The 18,178-nt window shown below is 42.6% G+C and overlaps 1 long non-coding RNA gene across 1 annotated transcript in view; it reads right to left on the reverse strand.

The window, feature by feature from the left end:
* LOC144767835 (uncharacterized) overlaps window positions 1–13,970 on the reverse strand; it is a 132,252-nt gene extending 118,282 nt beyond the window's left edge. The window contains exon 1 of the long non-coding RNA XR_013598355.1: window positions 13,850–13,970. This is a non-coding gene — a long non-coding RNA (uncharacterized LOC144767835). The remainder of the gene's footprint in view (window positions 1–13,849) is intronic.
* Window positions 13,971–18,178: the final 4,208 nt, after the last annotated feature.

Genomic DNA, 18,178 nt, shown 5'->3' on the forward strand with positions numbered 1-18,178 from the left:
TTAATTCATGGTGACCAGGCAGGTTTTGTGGCACGGCTGCTGATGGCTGCAAATCCAGGCTTTCTACTTCAGCCAATTAACTTACCAGACAAATGCAGTGGTTGATGTTGAAAAAACATTTGATATGGTTAACTGGGAAGTGTTGTTTTTTGGGCTGAAAATATTAGATTTTTCGCTTCACTTTGTCAGAATGCTCTCAAATGCACACCATGGGGCCAATGCTCAACTTTCTGTTAACTTCCATTTATCAGGCACTGTGGTGGTGAATAGTGGGTATCCATCAAGGGTGCCCTCTTTCTCCTATTTTATTCATGTTTTTTATAGAGCCCCTTACGATAAGGATTCGGGCTTCACAGGCTATTGAGGCCCCTCTCCTGGCTATAAGCATGCTTAAGATGTTTGAAGATGATTTTATTCTGTATCTAAAGCCAAAAATGGCAATAATTAGCAGGTGTTAGATTAATCCAATTGATTTATTGATATCGGGGTTTACAAGATTAATCTAAAAAAACTGAGGATCTGCTTTTCAATTCTCTTGTCGATGCTCTCAAGGTCCTTTGGCATTCACAGGTCAAAGCCCAGACTCCAATTGGATATTTTGGGGGTATACGTCACTGACGACTGTTCAGAGCATTTTCAACTAAATTACCTCCCAATGTTTTACAGAATAAAGGGACTGCTTGATATGTGAACCCTGCTCCCCCAGACCCCAAGCCACCATCCCTGCGTGTACGAGCCATTCTTAATGGGTCCAAAATAGCGACCAGCCTCATGAATTTTGATGAAGCAGGTAATTTGCGACCCCATTAGGAATCGCAAACAGTGTCTGAGACACTGTTGTACATTCCATTCTGCGCTCACAAATTGTGAGTTGTAAAACATTGCAATTTGTGACTTGCAAAATGGAATGGTCATACATCTGGCCTATTACCTCACCAGCCTACAAATAAATGAACATTACAAATTAATGGGGTAACCCAATAAACGTCACAAGATCTGGGTACAATGCAGTAATGAAACAAGTGGTCCGTGACTGCTTTAGAGAAGAATACATTATAATTTATCATGTGTGTGAGTAGTCACAAATATTCAGAGTTTATACATTTTTTAAACTTAGGCAATTAAGACTTGCAGCAGAGGTTTAAGTCACCCTCTATGCAAAAGCCGAGTCGAAACTTCGACACACCTCACCCACTAATGGCCTATATCACATCCCATCCCCTTCACTTGATGTTGCATTCATGCATTTACAAAATGTATATAAAAGTGTAATAAATGATGTGTTTGCGACAGGCCTTTCTGTATTGGTCTCTTTACTAGTCCATTGCCAAAACCGTAAAAATGTACGCACTCTGAATATTTGTGACTATTCACTTTTCCCTAATCATCACTAGCAGACCCATTCTTCTCTCTTCCTTTGAGCAACCTTTGCACCTTCCTTTTGTCAAGTTAATTTTGATCTGTTTCAAGTATATGAAATTAAATATACTTAACTTCAACAATTATTTGGCGCTTTTGTGTTTTACATTGACTGTACTTTTGCAACAATGCTATCGTAGACAGCAGGGTATATTGTTGCATTTATTTTTGGTATTTTTTTTTACCAGTGATTGACTTATTTAAGCTATACACCGGATTCATTACAATGTATTTTTCTCTAAAGCAGTCAGGGGCCACTTGTTTCATTCATAACTACAAATAAATGAAGGTTTCCCTGTGTAATGTAATGGTCACATAAAGCCCGCCTATACATTCGGGTCGAGTTCTCACTATATATAAATAAACAAATAAACAGCCAACAAAATAAAGAACATAGGGATGCTATCGCTTTAATTTAACCGGGTACTTTTTCGCATGTTTTTTTATGTGGCAAACGCAATAGATCCCTTCTCAGCAATTAAACGAATTTTCTCTCTTTTTATTTTTTTGGGATTTTTCTTGGATCATATACATTTACTACTCTAGTTTGAAATGTTTGTACAGAAAGTTCACTAAATTCCACCCACGAAAACAGTGTCTTCTCCCCAAGGAAATAATTACCACATTTGTTAAGTAAATACGTGAGTGCATGGTACAGAAATCGAGTTCAGACATGGAATGAAGGTTCTGAAATAGCAAAAACATACTGTGATTCTATGCAACTTACCAACTGCATTCGCAGACACTCAGCTGCGGTCTTTTTGATTAATTCAAAACATCATTTCCGGTTCCGGAGAGTCCCACGGCGAGTCCTGTGGCTTATCTGCTGCACGCACACAATAAACACCCTTTGTGACGTTTCATTAATGGCATTCCTGTCTTCAGGGAAATCTACAGTGAGTTTTGTTTTTAAAACCTACTGTTTGTGGCTCGTGCCCTATAGATTGTTTTATGTTTAGGCTTCTGTAAACAGTTTCTGGGGGCAACCTTTTTTATTTCTCCGGACACAGTCAGGTAACATCAGTTGCCAAATCCCCGGTTAGCTGAACGCAAACACACCTTGTGGAGTGGAAATGGAAAGCATTTCCGTCAGCCAAGCAAATATCTCCGGCAGGAATTTTGTGTTTTGCATCTACAGCAAACACTAACATCTGCTGCATCAATTACCTCTTGCTCTAGACGACACAGGTGTGCCAGTCGTGCTGACGTAACTCTCAGTAAAACAAGCATTGGCAAAGTCATCAGGTAAGGCTCGCAGACGTTCTTGTATTTGCCAAAGTTTTTTTAGCGTTTGCGGGACGGGAGCGGGGCTTGACACATGTATGACACATGCAACCCCTTCAATATTCCTACAGCTCGATATGTTGCTAATTTTTATGGGGTATCTCACTCTTTATATGGTAACATCTACGTGAAGGAACCCCTATAATAATTAAGGGACAGGGAACGCTTCGGTGGCTCGCGTCCTTGCAAACTTGTCCTGGTGTCGTCATCAGCCTCCCCTCCTGCTTACCACTTTAGAAAACAAGAAGGCCCTAACATACGAAAACAAGCATTGGCAACGCCATTAGGTCTGGCTTTATTGTGCTGTAGGCTGTACTTACGAAAACATATGACGTACTCTGCTTTCACAAAGGTACAGCTCTCATCCTATACTTATAAAGACACTATGTTCATTCTGCAATCACACAGGCACACCACTCACTTCTCACCCTACACCTTGCCTCTATTCACTTCCACTTACCCTGCACTTACCCTGTGTTCACTCACCATGGGGCATATGTACAACGATGTGGCAGACCATCAGGGCCGGACTGGGAACCAAAACCGGCCCTGGCAAAGTGCTCGGCCGGCCCCCCCTCCCCACTCGGGGGGGGGGGGGGTTGGAGGTGCCGCCGAGCGCATTGCTAGGGCCGGTTTTCGGCCGATTTTGTTGCAGGGCCGATTTTGCAGCTATGCTGCAAAAAACGTCCCTGTAACAAAATCGGCCCCCTGGGGCCCAAAACCGGCCCCCACCCTTGCGGCGCACCGGGGGATTGCCCGGTTCCCGCTATGGCCAGTCCGGGCCTGCAGACCATGGCGTAAGCCTCCTTCGCTTAGCGCCATGCGATGCCACTTCTGAAACACAGGGCTCCCATCCAAGGCCTTTTTATCTTTGGCATTTTGAGCAGGTGAGCTCTTGCTGATCTTAGCTGTCGGGGTTAGAAGATCACACAGATAGCCTGGGCCTTTCCCCTCTAAACTCTGGTGGCAGACCTACATGGCCCTAAAAAGAATAATTTTTTCCACTGGTAGCCAGTGCAGGGAGTCAAAGGCTTTTGTCATTGAGGCACGCCTCGGTTTTTAAGGACTAGGCGCGCTGCTGCATTTTGGATTAGTTCACGGCGTTGCACACAGCATTTTGATGCAGGTACAAAACTTTCCCATAGTCCATTTGGGAGGTCATCAGGGCGTGGACTATAGTTTTCCTCGCTGACACAGGGAGGATGCCTAAGGTTTTCCTTAGCATTTTGAGTGTGCCAAAGCATTTCCCTGTAACCTTTCCGGAGTGGGCTACATAGGATAGTTTTGGATGGAGTCACACTCCAAGATTATTTACCTCTGATTTAGGCAAGGGGACCAGCCGCCGCCTCTGGGGCCACTAGGCTGATCCCCAGATAGAGGGAGATTTACCAATGATCGTGACCACCAGGCCTTCAAAAAGTTGGCAAAGAAATCTGCCCGAATAATTTCGGCAATAGAAGATAAGAAAGACCTAGCCAACAGGGCGCATGGGTGGATAACGGTGGGAGATTACGGCAAAATACAGCCACAAGTATATCTTAATATCGGGATGAAAATAAAAATCAAAGAAAAGTTCCTGAAACTGCGCCTTGGAGCTATCCCGATATTACCGCACCTGCCACCATGGGAGAGAACTCACGCTCGGCCCTATGTCGCCTGTGTGAGTCTGGCAAGGAGGACATCATTCAAGTGATATGCATTTGCCCGAGACTAATGGACCTGAGGCATAAGCTGTTGCTTGCTACCTTTTTTTAGATCACATGCCGTTCGGACCTGTAGGCAGGCAGTTAAACTGTGTTTTTCCTCCAGCAATATTAAACTGAATTGTCAGGTGAAGGAAAGATTCAAGCAAACTTGAAAGACTCATTGGGACTTAATAACAACCTTGAATTGACAATAGTAACTGCTGTATTTTAAATCATTTGTACTGTCATATGGCGTTTTATACTTTTGTAAAGATTTTAATTAATCATATACAAATAAATATATTACCTATTACCAATGATCGTGACCTCCGTCTTACTCCCATTCAATTTTAGGCAGTTGTTTGACATCCATGAGGCCAGATCATTGCGACAAGAAGAGCATTGTGTCTCACCAGAATCTTACACAAGGGTTACCACAAGCTGGGTGTGGTCTGCATATGACACCATAGGGATCTTATATCTTTCCATACTATCTGCCAACGGGCCTATGTACATGTTGAAGAGTGTGGGGCTCAATATGGAACCTTGTGGAACCCCTTGGAGTAGTGGCAGGTTTTTTAATCTGTAAGGGTGTTGTGCCACCTGGAAACTCTGGTCCTCAAGAAAGGACCGCATCTACTTAAGTTCTACCGTATCTAGTCCACAGACCTGGAGACGCTGAAGGGGAAGTTTGCGGGCAACCGTATCAAATGCGGAGCTTAGTTCCAACAGGACCAGGGCGACCGTTTGACCACCTCCACTTGTCTCCGTATGGACTCTGTTGGGAAGAGCAATGCTTTCTCAGTTGACAATGATGCTCTGAAACCTGATTGAGTAGGGTGTAGTAGCTTGTGTTTGTCAATATGAGCCACTAATTATTTACAGCCTTCTCTGTGATTTTCGAGATGTATGGAAGTAAAGAGATGAGCCGGAGATTGTCCAACAGCTCAGGGCTGGCTGAGGGATTTTTCTAGGTATGACAGTGCGTCCATGACTTAGGGATCTCCCCGCATTTAAAAGATGCATTCAAAAGTTGTTGTATGTATGGGCGAATCAGTTCTATGCCGTCCCTTATTGTGCTGGGAGCAGCAGGATCGGCCGGGGAGCCAGATTTAATTTTTAAAGCCACTTCCTTGAGCTCTGTCATGTGGGGGACGTGGAATTTCCACAGGCTCAGTAGGTTTCCCATATTGTGCAGTATGACCATTACATGCTTCCTCAGGGAAGGAGTTGTAAATGCTGGATATTTTTTGTAGGAAGACATCGGTAATCCTATTGAACCTCTCGTCAGAGCTGTTAGGGGTGTACATTGTCCTGTCAAGAGATGAAATTATTTTAAGAGTTGCAAACAATTCCTTGGATGCATTTTCACTGTTTCTATTTTCTCCTTATATTACACTTTGCGTCTCTTTTTAGTAGGAAATGGTACTTGTTTTAAGCTATGTTATTGGCTTCCTTTGATTCTTTGGACAAGGCTACCCTCCATTTGAATTCTAGGTGCTTGCAGCCCTGCTTTGCAATTCGCAGCTCTTCATTGTGCCAGGGTGCTGTTTTTGACCCTCTCTTTTCGGGGTCTTAGTGGTCCAGGGTGCCACCTCATCAAGTGCCTCCGTAATCTATGTCTCTACTAAGGCGTTAGCCATATTAATGTCATTGCCTAGTAGAGGATTTGTTTGAAGCGCGTTGGAGAAATTCGCACAATTGAATCCAGCCCATTTCCTACATGGGAAGTCAGAGTTACTTTTATTTGAAGGTCGTGGTTTAGGTAGAGGAATATGGAATACTATGAGGTGGTGATCAGACCATGGGATGGGGGTCGGTGGCTCGACCACCAGCCCTGTAAGGTTTAAAAAAATATGGTCTAACAGATGGCCAACAAGGTGAGTTGGTGCCGTAGATTTGAGTTCTAATTGTATGCAGGCCAGTTCCTTGCATTAGGCTTGCGCCTCCGTCATCTGGTAATCCTCCATATGCAGGTTAAGGTCACCTAGAACCGTGAAACTAGTGTATTGGATGGCAAATGGTGTGGTCACTTCCACAAGGTTAGTGATAAAATTGGTTAGAGGCCCAGGTGGGCAGTAAATTAGAGACCCCTCATGATAACGTCAGTTGCCTTTTTCAAGGTGAAATGGGCAGCCTCTGCACTTTCTATTTGGACTTTGTCTAAAGTGCATTCAAGGGATAGGCGGAAGATGATGGCTATTACACCTCCACGTCTAAGGTGACGATCTAGTCTGAGCTTGCCTTAGTGATCGGGAAGTGCTTCAATTATGTCAGGGGCTGAGTCTGCAGTAAGCCAGGTTTCAGAGAGAAACATGGCATTAGGTTGATGATCAGTAAGGACATCAAAGATTTCAATTTTGTGTTTGGCAAGTGACCTACAATTCACAAGGGCAAGCTTCCTTGTATCTTGGGGGAATATTGGGTTACTTGTCTTGAAAGCAAAGGGGCAACTAGTACAATGTGGGGTTTCCTCATTCTCCCGTAGTGAATGGTAACATGACCCGGCCGGAGGCCTTTCTAGCACTCTCAGTGCACTCCCTGAATAACGTAGGGGCTGGTCTGGCCGTAAACGGGCATTGTGTTTTGTCCCTGGCCCCGCCCAGCCGCGGATGGATGAAGACAGGCTTGCTCTGCATATTCCACTTATAGTGGAGGACTAGCCCATCAACTCGTTTCACAGCCGAAAGAGAGGCTGTCACCGAAAGAGAGTGGGAGGAGCTAAACGACCCTCCACTCGATCGGCACTAATTGCTGCGGCCAACCGCGGTCTCAGCAAGAGAGGAAGTGTGTGTAGGCAGACTGCGGTGAGTAAAAACAAGTAAAACACATTAGCACTAAACATTTTAGGCAATTTAAAATGATGCACTGCTAGTTGGGCGGTAAAACGATAGAGATAAAAATCTGAGGGAGGGGCTGCTTAAGAGTTAGCAACTGCTCACCACGCTAGTGCTGCCTCCCTCTCTGCGCAGCCAACTCCGCATATTCCACTTATAGTGGAGGACTAGCCCGTCAACTACTTTCCCCGCTGGAAGAGAGGCTGTCGCCAGAAAGGAGTGGGAGGAGCTAACGACCCCCGCTCAATCTGCACTAATTGCCGCAGCGGACCAGGGTCTCAGCAGGAGAGTAAGTGTGTGTAGGCAGACTGCGATAAGTAAATAACAAGTAAAACACGCTAGCACTGAAAACGTTAGGGAATTTAAAATGGTGCACTGTTAGTTGGGCGGTAAAAAGATAGAGATAAAAATCTGACCGAGGGGCAGCATAAGAGTTGGCAGCTGCTCACCGCGCTAGTGCTGCTTCCCTCTCAAGAAAGGGTGAAAAGGAAGGATAAAGGGTAAACTGAGGTGATAATCATACAATAAACAGAACGCAGAAATTGCAATGGAGATTGGAAAAAAAGAGAACAAATATGATTGAATTCACAGTAAGAAAAAATTCTAAATGTGTCCACCATGTAATCTTTGTGAAAACTAGGACAGCATATTCTCCTTCTGCTAGACCGAATGAGGGGCCTGACCTTCTCAGTGGTTGGTGCAGTGAGGGTCTTATTCTAAACTATTCCCTCCTCCACAGGTGCAGGCCCCTCAACTTTGGGATCAAAATATTTTGCTACTTTTCACACATACCAAATTCTGCCGTGATGAGTTTTCAACGCATTTCTGAATAGTTTCAAAATTCTCATTGGTTCTTTGAAACCCAACAACATCACTCCACCAGTGTGTGCCTTGACCTTAACCAGGTCCCCCGCTTCAAATTAAGTGTCTTTGATCCCATGTATTTTGTCATAACTTGTTTTCCTCTGTGTTTGGACCCTCTGTTTCCTTTGTCTATGTCTTTCGACCGTAGTAAGACCCAACCACCCCTTATGCCACTTCATTCCACCTGGCACAAGTCTCGAGTTTGGCTTTCTAGCTTTCATGAGTTCAAACAGTGTGACACTATTGGTTTGGTGTGGTAAAAGCCAATATGCTTCTTGCGGTTTCGTGACTTCCTCTCTCTAACACAAACCACTGACTGTGGCCAACTGAATTTCATCCTTGATGGTCCTATTCAACCTCTAAACCATCCCATTAGTTTCAGGGTGATATAATGCACTTAATCTGTGTCTGATACCGCTGCAAGGTAACAACTCTTTCATTTCTTGCGAGCAGAGCTGTGCTCCAATATCTGTCTGTATAGAGCTAGACAACCCCTCTCTAAGAAACACCTCCAGCATGAAATCAACTACAGTTTTTTTGGTGTGTGTCATGCTTGCTATCCCTGGTGTAATTCCCATTACTAAGGTGAATCATTCCACTTGTGCGACATACTCTGAAACGGACTCTCTTCCTGCACCAATTGCACGTTGCTCTCAATGCTGGACATTCTTTACTGTTGGCAAGCTACCCTGCCTTACAACATATATACAAATGGCCTTTAAATCCTCCTGCACCCTTATTCTCTTTTATGTCTTTTTATCTCCTCTGACCACCATGACTTCACGTATATCTTCTGTAATCTCACTCACTCCAGTTTTCCCTTCTCCATCCTGTTTTATCTCTCACACGCAATGCATCATGTGTTCAATCTGTTTTACCACAGTCAACACTTCCCCCGTCTTTCAACCACAACTCTTCCTGTATTTCTTCTATTTTACACGTTAATAAAAATTGATCTCTAATACGCTCCTCACACACACACACCCAAAATTGCAACTAGTAGCTAGTTTTCTCAAGTCTGACCCAAATCCTCCCACTGTTTCCCCCTCTTTTGTGCCTCGTTTAAAATGATAGCATTCAATAATGGTGCTCTTAGGTAAAAGCGATACATTATCGCCGCTTTTATAGGTAGGAAACTGCCGCTAAAGCGGCGATAATGGGCTTGATAATATGCCCTTGTGAATTCCAATAGAAGCCCAGGTTCTGGTGTTAACCTGGCCTTCTATGGGAATTCACAAGGGCATATTATCAAGCCCATTATCGCCGCTTTAGCGGCAGTTTCCTGTCAATAAAAGTGGCGATAATGTATTGCCCTTTCTTGATAATATGGCCCGTAGTGATTATCCAGTTTCTTCAAACTAACTTCATAATCATTTTGCCCTCTAGCTTCGTTGGCTTCTAATTATGGTAAGTGTTCCAGTATCTCCTGCCCTGCCGCACCCAAATAATGCCATAATAAAACTACCTTGCTTTCCAACCCCAGGTGAGGTCCGCGTACAATATCATAGTTTTCAAATACCTTTTCCCACTTCAAAGGGGGATCACCTGGAGTTAACATAACAAACTATGGTGGTGTTACGTTTTGCATATTAGAAATCTTAGCTGCACCTCTTAATTTCTAGTAAATTCCCTTTATCATCTAATGTAAGTTCCTATGCATGTACTCTAAACCTAATACGAATTAGGAGTCAATAGAGGAAGGGGGGTGGGGGGGAACCAACAAAAATTAAAGTCAACTGTTCCAAATGCAGATGAGAATTCAGAGGAGAGAACAGATAATGCAAATAAATGAAGGCAGAATATAACAAGCATTGGCATAGCCAAAAGGTCTCACCTTTGGTACCTTATAAGCATTTAGTTATGCAGCACAATATCCTTACTGCAACAACATTAACTGTTGCATGGCTAAACACTCATAAGTTCCCAAGGGCGAGAACTATTGGCTATGCCAATGCTTGTTAAAGTTAGAAATGTTCATAATCTTCCCCATGGCTATGAGATGCTCAGTCTACCACTTACCCCGTTCAAAAGGAAGGTTTACTAACTGACTCCACTTCATGGGATGCCACGTTTCCAGTGCCACCCCTTCACTGAACAATTCACTGTATTCTGGGAGTTTATCGTGGTTCAGCAGAACCAATTAGACCAACGCACCTGATGACACTGATTTCTAAAAACAAAACCAAAGACTGGAACAGTGGCCTCAAGGTGACCTGAAGGGATCTCCTAACCCTGTCCCAGGACGTCATTGGCACAACTATGCTGCATTGTAATTCAGTTAAAGGCAGCTTATATTTTTATACCCGATCAGTTTTCTGTTTCTTTGACTCAAACTAGTTGCTCTACAACATAGCTTAAACCCATTGGCTAAGCCAATACCTCTGGCCAAACCCTTATAAGCTCCCATCGCCGCTTTTTTTTTTGTGCACTCTCTCTGCCTCTAGCAAAGCTGAAGGGACTGAGTGTCCACGGCTACAGCTTGGGGCCCAGAGATATGTGACTACGTTGAAGTTTTGCATACTGTTTTTGGAACAAAACTTTGTTTTGCATAAGTATGTGTCCATCCATTTAAAGTTAAAACTAACTGAATGTCAGCAAACTGGCTACTAGTCAATTGCCTGGGAATATAAGCATGAAAGTAAGCTGTGCTTGATATGTTTTGTTTTTTTGACTGAACCGTTTTTATATTACAATTAAGAGTACCAGACGGTGTCATGTCCCCAGGAAACAATATTCCAGCCTTAATTTAATTTAGTACCCCAGTGCATTTTGGGAGTTGTAGTCCTGGGTCACCTCTATTTAACCTATTGAACTAAAATGGGTGATTTCAGAGAGTTGTAAGAATGAAAGCAGTGTTAGGTTATGGTATTCCGGATGAGAGAGTCATCTAGCAAACTTAATTCTACTCTAAATGTTTCCCTTTGAAACAAAAATAGGATGAGAAGCCAAAATAAACAATGGAAAACGAACGAGAGGAACGCAATAACTATATTTAAACTTAATTATCACAGCTATCTAATTAGTGCACACAATGTCTTGTACCTATGATAGAAGGAAATACTTTACCAAGAACCAAGCATGGCCACCAAAAAGCCGGCTGTGCTCACCAACAAGTACTTGAAATCATCTGTGCACGTACCTGCGGGGCAACGGAGGTCTGACTTTAATAGTTACAGGGAGTTCTGTAACACAACAGTACCCTAATCTCGTACAGCCTGAATTCATAATTTAATTAACATACAGACTCAGGTGTCTGCACTCACCACTGCGGGCTGTCTCACTTTTCAACTCACAGATGGTCGACTACGCGAGGCGGGATCAGGCTGCAATCCAGCATGGCAATTTGAGCAAGAGAGTTTTGTGCGTGTGTCTTAATCATTAGCATCAAAACTTACTGGGACAACATAGTGGTTAAATAAGGCAAAGGAACTTCACTATCAGGTTTAAAAGATGTCAGAGGCTCGAGAATACAAATAAGCACATCTGACAGAGTGACAGAGTTCATCAGCAAAGTGAAGACAAACTTGCGCGCCTCTCGCTAAAAGTAAACAAGCATTGGCATAGCCACTAGGTCTCACATTTACGCGAGTTTGAGCGATTGGTATTGTAAATGGCAATGGCTTTTAGGTTTTTTTTCGTATTTATTTTTTAATAACAAACACAAAAATAAAAGGCATTGTTATTTGCAATGTCAATGGCTCAAACTCGCATAAATGCGAGACCTATTGCATTGCAACTATTGACAAATATGAAAGGGATAAACTGAAAGGATGGAATTTATGTCTAAATGCAGAGTACAAACATCAAGAAAACAATCATACAATATTGGAACATGTTGCAGATCAAACCTGACATCAAAGGATTTTCAACCAACAACCAGTATTTCTATATACATGTCCTACCAGTATCAAAGACTTAGGCCTAGATGTATCAAGCCGTTTGCGAATCGCAGAGGCCGAAATTCTCAGAATTTCGGCCTTTGCGAATCGCAAACGGTCTATTTGCATGTTTTGGCATGCATACAAAATTCGCAAATTAAGGAATCTCAAAAATTTGCGATTCCTTATTTTGCCATAGCATTTCAGGAATCGCAATTTTGCGATTCCTTAAATGCTATGTATGTAGCATTTTTGAATTGCGATTTTTGGCTAAGAAATCGCAAATTACCACCAACTTGTAGTTGATGGTAATTTGCGAATTCTTTAAAAAATGCACAATTTGGCATTTTTTAAGGTGGCATGTGACGCACACACATGCCCATTGGGCATGTATGTGCGACATATGCACACTCATGTACATTTCAGGGGTGCAGCAGGGTGTTCTTGAGACACACCTGCACCCTTGAAATTATTCTCAATTTGCGATTAGCAAATTGCGAATCGCAAATTGAGATTAATTTCCCAATCATTCCTATGGGCCTCCTATGCTCCACCTGTGTGTCCTCCTCCTCTCCTCGATGAGTTTACACAGGTGGAGCAGCGGAGAATATCCCCTAATACACCTTGGATCAAAGGGGTCCGTGATCCTTTACCCTCTTATAGAGCCATGAGTTCCATTATTTAGGGCTTTAACAATCATGGCCTCTCTGCAGTGGAGCACATTCACCACCTGCCCACATAGTGGGCACCCTCCAACCACAGTTTGGATAGGGTGGAGCCCACCCCTCAGTCACACATAGGTCCTGATGAATGCCGCGGACCCACATGGGCCACTTGGCAGAAACATGTTGACCTCTTGATATCGGTGTGGGGACAATTAATACCCCAATACACCGACCACGTTTTTAGCATACCATATAGGCACCAGTAACATTAAAAATAATATGACGCCTGTAATGGATTTTAAACTCACTTTTTCTTTGGGCCCCCACTTAGATTAGAAGTGCATCCCTGTCGTCAGGTGCATGCCCGCCCTCCACCAAACCAATTTTTTGGAGGGCGAGGACTGGTCAATGATGAAGCATGACACCAGGTGGTGTGTGAGACCAGTCTTACACTTTTTGTGAGATGCCAACACTCTTAAACTAGAAACATTTACACTTAGCCCCCCTTTTTCCACTAGGAGCAGCTCTTTTGTGGTTTGTTGGAGGCCGCTAGCTCCTAGAACCCGTGCCTCCAGTTCCCCCTTACCCAGATATATTCTGGGTTACCGTGGTTATACGACAATTAACAGCTACACATTGCTCAGTCAACAGCCATTTTTTAGCCTGGGATACTCCAGGAATACCAAAGAAAAATTCCTGAAACATTGGCTGGGAAAACTCCCAGCTATCCCGCATGGCTGAGTGGTCAAATCCCATCGCAATGCCGCCTGTGCAGAAACGAGAATGAGGGCATGGCACATCTGACCTGCACATTTATCAGCCTGAAGACGGCAAGGTCTCGCTTACCTAAACTGCAGTTCAACCAGCAAGGGATCCGCATGCAGAGACAAGCTGTGATTGCTTGTTTCAAACCAGGTGACTTGCAGGTAAACTGCAAGTTAGTTGAGTTTTTAGCATTGGTAGAAAAAAACGTCAAGTGCAGACACATCTTCTGGAACAAGTTGAGCCTACCACACCTAACTTAACAAAAAAAAAACAGCTGCTACTCTTCTGTCTTGAAACAAAGTACTACAGGAATTAAAATGCTCAAATCAAGACCACTGCTGCTGCGGTTTTTTATCTCTAACAGCTTGCCATTCTATGCTCTATTAACATCACTGGATAGAAATCATGCTGCTGTTCTCTTAGTGGTGGCCTCTTTAAAAATGTCTACTTACTTGGCTTATTTGCACAAAACAACTACTCTTCTGTCTGGAACAATGGATTAGCGAAAGTAAGCTTCCAACTGAGACCGCTGCTGTAGAAGACTACCATTGTTAACAACTGGCCAGGGTTACTACTTTTTTAACATCACTGGGCATAAATCAACCTACTGTTCTCTCAGGGGCACCACCCTTTTTAAGCTCCTGTTCCCTCTGCCTATTTGCCCAGCAAAGCTCATACATCTATGAGCACACACTGTAATCAACCATCAACTAAACTCTGCCTCTCTTGGGAACAGCTAGGAATCTGCCCCGGGCAAAAGCCAAAGAGGATATGTATTTAGATCACCTTGCCAATGTTATTTTATTCATCTGGTTTCTCTTTTTATGTTCTAGCTTCTTGCCTACCTTTAAAAAAAGAAAAAAAGAAAAAAATTTATGATTTTATTGGTTTTGCAATTTCTGTAATGGTTTTAATTAGTTATAGTCAATAAAGCTTATATAGATTAGATGATGTCATTTCACATTGTGAAATTCAGCGTATGTTTCTGTCTCTCACTCGCTCTCTTCTTTTTTTACATCAAAGGTCCCTGTTTTGCCTTGTATTCTTTGTACAAGAGGGAACAGGGAGTAAAATGAGTTTGACTGGAGTCACCATCATACTCATTGTACACCAACACTACCGGCAGTGCAAGTAGTAAGACTTGGGACTGCAGCACAGTACAGAGCAGTCATATGGTCACTGCATAAGTGAAAAAATAAATTAAGCACCTCCTTTCTCTTATTAATCAATGAGATTGAGCCCAAACTAAGATGGACACCACACTCTTGAACCACATGGATTTAACATCTCCATCTTGGTATCTATTCTGACACAATTCTAATTATGAAATTATGCCTGTTTTTTCTGAAACACATTCACCAGTGTCTATTGCTCTGCAAGATACAAGTGACTCTGTTGTATGCTGCCCACCAACCTACTTATTCTTCCAAGTCCTGCTTTATTATGTTAAAATTGTTAAAACATATCTAAAAATCTCTCTCTGTAAAAAACATATTCATGAAATGTGGAAAGCTCATTAAAAACATACATCTATAGATTATTCCTTTAAATATGACTGCTAAAATAGACACCTGGTACTTCTTTAGTTTTGCTATCCAATCAGAGTAGGAACTTGAGTCCTAGTTTTGTTTCTCATGGTTAAATGTCTCCATTGCAGAGCATACCAGGCTCTTCTTTGGGTTACCCCCATGCACAGTCCTTTACTGATAATGAAAGGAATTAGAGACACTATGGTAATATTACAAACATTCAATTGTCAGCATTCAGTTTCAAATAAGAGTCAAACTCATTTTCCAGTATCTCTTATGTAGTAGGTTTAATCTCTTAAAAGTTCTTGGAAAATCTCCCACATATGAAATCTGGATTCATAGGCAACTGAGTAATTTTCTCTGGGGCTTGATGGATTTTATGTTTGTTTTCAGACCTTACTAAGGTATAAATATCCCTTCCTATGAAGGTGTCATTTAATATTAATTACCACATAAAACAATAATGTATTGTTGCTGTCTATATACTATGTATGGATGGATTGTTCCTGTCGCCAGTGGAGGAAGGTGCATTGTTCTTAAAATAATAGATAAAAATAAGAACCATTCTGCTCTTGGCCAACTTTACATTCCAGTTTACTTGCTGCCAAACTCATACATATACATTTCAAAGATGGCATGTGCCTTTTGCAGACGTTTTGTTGACTGTTTAAGGGAGTTGTGCGGGGCATCTGATGTGCATGACACCAACCCAACTCTCCAATTGTGTCTTATACCTCAAAATATCTCCATTCAAGATCAATGTGATCAACATGGATAAAAATACAATTGATTTCCTTTGTGAAAGTTGATTTATTGGAGTTACAAAACAGACAAAGAAATACAGATTTCCAGTATTATGATAAAAGGACAACTGCACAGAGAAGATTTAATACATTGAAATATTACTTTTGAGCCAGTGGATGAAAAAGGGGGGCACTGGTGATTTTCTCCCAGTAGGTTGGAATTCTGCATTACCGGTCAACTGTACTAACCTTGAATTCAGAAAAAAAATCTCAAAAACGGTGCACCAACATGTTTATAATCGAACAAGATTTTATCTAGGGTGGTTCACAAAATCACCATTTGATAGGGGTTGCAATCAGACCTACCTACACCAGATGAATGAGGTAGGTCACAGACTGCATCTTTCTTCACTAGGATGCCATCATAGGGATGCTGGCTTGCTGAGGTAGGCAGACTATAATGTCTGTGATCACATTTGAATAATGGATTTTTCTAATGCAATCTGTTTTTCCTAAAGGAAATGGATCTGAATTTATGTGTTTAAGATTCTGCAGTAATACCCTGGACCACTGTGGACTCACAAGCAAACTTGTTTTTCCTTATGCTCCTATTTGATGTCTTCGATCATGTTCTGTATTCCAAACCTGTTTCTGTATATCCTGAGAGGCCCCCCGCGTCTAGGGGCGGGGAGCCTTTAGTGACATTTTGTGCGAGAGGCGGCTAGAGAGAGGCTGGGCCAGTGCACAGAGGAGTGGTCATCAGGAAATATGAGGAGGTAGGGCAAGCTCTTAGTGCGTCACCTAGGTGCGCAGGCAGCCTCCCCCAGGGAAAGGAAAAAGAGCACTGAGCTAGAGGGAGAAGCCCTCTTTGTCCTCTTGCCTCGGGCGCCACGGGTCGCAGCTAGAAGCAAGTTGCCCACCCACCCATCCCTGTTGTTAAAGGTAGAACTGGCGGGGTCCCGGGCAAGAAAATGGCAGGGACTCCTTTTTTGGCGGGGACTGGCTCATCATGGAACAGGGAGGGCAGTCAATGGGGCTCCTGACGGGCGGGAAAGGGGGCCGTCCTGCTGGTGGTCCTGGACTCTCCGGCCCTACCCGAGATGCCGGTGCTTGGAAGAAGCAATTTGGTAAAAGCAGGTTCAAAGCTGGTGAGCAAGGAAAGGCGCAAAGCAGTACCAGGCGGCCGCATCTAGGGAGTAGATGACAGGTAGTTACCTGGAATGGTATGGAAGCGATGGAGATGGGTTGTGGCCTGCTGGTACAACCCGAATCCAATGTGGCTCTGGAGATCCTGTATTGTAAATACAATTTTAACATGTGGTGCAAACGAATATTGCACGACCCAATGTTTATCAATGTGTGTTGGATTGGTTTAATAAAGTTGATCTAATGTTGACAATGCGTCAACAAATAAAGAGAGCATTATCTGTGAATTAATAAAGACTACGCAGTGAAGACCAGACACTTTGTATGGTAACTTTGTGTGGTGGGTCAAAAGGGAGGCAAAGTATGGTGGGACGAAACACACGTTAAATGCCTACTATAATTGTAGTCTGGAAACTCGTTTTGTTTTCTTTCCCTTACCCGTTGCAAAGCACTCTGATGCTGTCAGACCTTGCACAAATATATGAGATAAAATACCCCCAGCCAAAAATTATTAGAATATTTCATGTCTCCGAGAAGTTCCTTAACGACATAGAGAGACAAGGGTAAAGACCGAGTCCCTTTAAAAAGTCATGGAACTCTGAGGTGACTTGCAATATCCTTATCATGTATGGCATGGGGAACCATTATAATACATGGTCACACTATCACCTTTCCCATAAACCCCTTAAAGCTGTGATGCTTAGCTGCTTCTTATGAAAGAGAACTCATGTTTGCAAACATGAAGAATAAAAATAGAACCTCTAGTGCAAAATTAAACACATCAAAAAGCTGTTAGATATTTGTTACAAAACAATATTAGAAACAATTCAATGAAAGTCAGTTTAAAAAAAACAACAAAAATGCTGCAGTAATTCAGAAAGCTTAGAAACATGCATAACGTTTCTAACAGTTCTACAATTATCTAAGGAATACAAAAATAATCATATTCTTTCTGCTAGCCACATTAAGCTAGAAAAAAAGAGTAAAAGAAAAAAAGCAACATTTCATTTTCTTCACTTTTAAGAGCCGCTCTGGGACCTAACATGCCTTTAACCTCGGCTGCTGGCAGCAGGCATTGTGAATCCAGAACTTGAATACAATAACTTATTATAGTCAAGTTCTGAGTCTTTTGTTTATAATCCATGACTGAGTGCACCACAAGTCACCGATTATAAAGAAATTAAAGGCAGTGGGATTGTGGAATCCCATGTATGATATAAAATATTCAATTAATAAATATCCTATGCTAGGCACCTGCCCTCAAAGCAGTGCTTAATTTGAAAAAAAAAATGCCAGGGCTCTCGTCAGGAAACAGGTTCACCAGCCCATATCTCCTGTTAGCGAGGCCTAAAACAGAAGCAAC

This window comes from Lissotriton helveticus, chromosome 7, assembly GCF_964261635.1.
Source record: "Lissotriton helveticus chromosome 7, aLisHel1.1, whole genome shotgun sequence".
NCBI lineage: Eukaryota > Metazoa > Chordata > Amphibia > Caudata > Salamandridae > Lissotriton > Lissotriton helveticus.